The 2,618-nt window shown below is 43.5% G+C and overlaps 1 long non-coding RNA gene across 1 annotated transcript; it reads left to right on the forward strand.

The window, feature by feature from the left end:
- Window positions 1-1,272, forward strand: LOC124625808. The gene is made up of 2 exons (XR_006980725.1): window positions 1-629; window positions 712-1,272. It is a non-coding gene; the product is annotated as an uncharacterized LOC124625808 (long non-coding RNA).
- The last annotated feature ends 1,346 nt before the right edge of the window (window positions 1,273-2,618 follow it).

Here is a 2,618-nt window from a genome sequence, read left to right on the forward strand (position 1 = left end):
GTGTTGGGATTGACCTCCTCGGACGATTTCCAATGTCTACTAGTGGCAATAGATGGATTATTGTTTACACTGATTATCTGACGCGCTATGCCATTACAAAAGTCGTGAAAACAGCCAAAGCATTCGAGTTAGCCTAATTTATTGTAGAAGACATTGTATTAAAACACAGTGCCCCAAGATCATTAATTACGGATCGAGGGAACGTTTTCCAATCGATTCTTGTGACAGAGATAAACTGTCGGTGCAAAATTACTCATCACGTGACGACTACTTACCTTCCGCAAACTAACAGGCATACTGAATGCCTTAGTAAGACCTTGGCCAAAATGCTATCAGTGTTGAGCAGAGCAACTGGGATGAGGTGACATTTGCCTACAACACCGCCAAATGAGGCACGACAAGATTTATGCCATTTTTCCTGGTACATGGGCGTGTTTCCATTGCGTCCTGATGACGTGGACGACGACTACATCGGCCGGGTGTTAACCAGAGCTGAGGAAGCTCAGCAGTGAGCTCGACTCCGCACACTGCAGGCTCAAGAAAATGATCACCGAAGATAGGATGCAAGCCACCACCCTGTTGTTTACCAGTCTGGCGACCTTGTCTGGATCTTCACTCCTGTTCGGAAGGTTGGTCTCTCTGAGAAGCTCCTCAGGCACTACTTTGAACTTTATACGGTTTTAAGATAGTTGTTTGATGTTACTTATAAAGTTGCAGATTTCGACCCCGACACAAGACGACGAAAGATAAGAGATACGGTCCACATCCTTCGAATGAAGCCCTAAGAGGATCCTGCAACCCAGGGTAAATTCGAAGCTCCAGCGACAGGCAGCAAGTGGAAAGGTGGTGAAGAATGTAGCGGCAAGGGAAATTATAAGAAGATCACCGTGAAGGCGAATGTCAGTCATCGGGAGTCGGAGTATGCAGGACTGATGACTCGTTCCCAGACTAGGAGGTCATAACACTGAAACGCTTTTCTCTTGAGGAGGGAGCAGTGTTGCAGTAGAAGCTGAGGAGCACAGTCGCCATAGTGTAGTGGCTATGATGCTAGAGTGTTCAATGAAGGGTCGTGAGTTCAAAAACTCACCTGAACTGTAAAATTTTAATATCTATATCCGGTTCGAGTACATTCTAGAAGTATCCACAAATGGCAAGAATCACTGTACTGGAAAGTTCTGTAGCAGTATATAGATACTGTATGTGTTCTGGCCGGAGGCAGTTCACTCCGCGCTCTTGTATGTGCAAGTGCTGAATAAACCTTCGTTAAGTGAAGTTAGTGTTTGTCATTCATCTACTTACACCTTCCTCTATGTGACAGCATTAGCCACGAAAATTTGGCACGTTGCAACCTCCAGACCACCTCCAACGCTGTTGATATGAATATTGAAGCACTGCAGTATGAGTGAAAATGGCAGGTACCGAAGATTGAACTATGTGTGAAATAATGGTTATATAGATCTGCCTTTAGACTGACTTTGACTTGTGTGCCCGCCTAAGGGCAGTGGACTAAACACTTTCAATAACTTGTTGTCAGATGTGGCTCTCATTGTAAACTTTGCTTAGCAGTGTGTAAAACACTTCCAAGTCTTCAGACAAGTTATTAATCAAGATATGGTGCCAATAATGTTGCTTTGGTGTTGTAATCTACATAACTAAGTTATCTTTGATGATCATTCATCCACAATTGGAGGTCTTGTGGGCGTGGTTCCATGCTTGCTTGAAAGCAGGAGCAGCAAGATGTGTGCATCTGTCCTGTCTGAACAGACTACTGTAAAATTTTCCCATAGATAATTTCTTGAAATAACTCTGAGCGTAATTGTTTCGAGCCACACTTGATTGTACATCACTCTGATGTACATGGTGGCATTTGCATCATCATTTATATGCACAAGTTTGTACCCTCACAGTGGTTTATTTCAAAACAGACTTTAGAATAAATGAAAGCTTGAAGAAATTTCAGTATGTAAACAGAATTAAGACAACATTAATGAATAAAACAATATTATGAGAAGGGTAGTTGCTAGTCACCATATAGCAGAGATGCTGAGTTGCAGATAGTCACAACAAAAAGACACTCTCCCTCCCCCCTCCCTCCCACACACACAAAATACCATTTCCTCCACCAACTCTCCACAGTTCCTTTACCAGAATGTGCCCTGTTCGTCACTATTGATGCCACGTCCCTTTACACTAACAGCTCTAATGCCCATGGCCTTACTGCAATTGAACACTACCTTTCACAGTGCCTGACCGATTCGAAATCAACCACCTCCTTCCTAGTTGCCATGATCAGCTGTATATCCTCATCCACAATTACTTCTCCTTTGAAGGCATTACTTCCAAACAAATCCGAGGTACAGCAGTGGACACACACATGGCCCTATCCTATCCTATACCAACCTTTTAATGAACAATCTAGAGGAATCCTTCCTAAACACCCAGAATTCCAAACCCCTCATCTGGTTCAGATTCGGTTTATGACATTTTCATGATCCAGACTGAGGGTGAGGACATCCTATCCACATTCCTTCAGAACCTCAACACCTCTCCCCCATTCGCTTCACTTGGTCCTACTTAACCCAACAAGCCATCTTCCTCAATGTTGACCTCCACATCAA

The sequence above is a fragment of the Schistocerca americana genome, chromosome 8 (assembly GCF_021461395.2).
Source record: "Schistocerca americana isolate TAMUIC-IGC-003095 chromosome 8, iqSchAmer2.1, whole genome shotgun sequence".
NCBI classification, from domain to species: domain Eukaryota; kingdom Metazoa; phylum Arthropoda; class Insecta; order Orthoptera; family Acrididae; genus Schistocerca; species Schistocerca americana.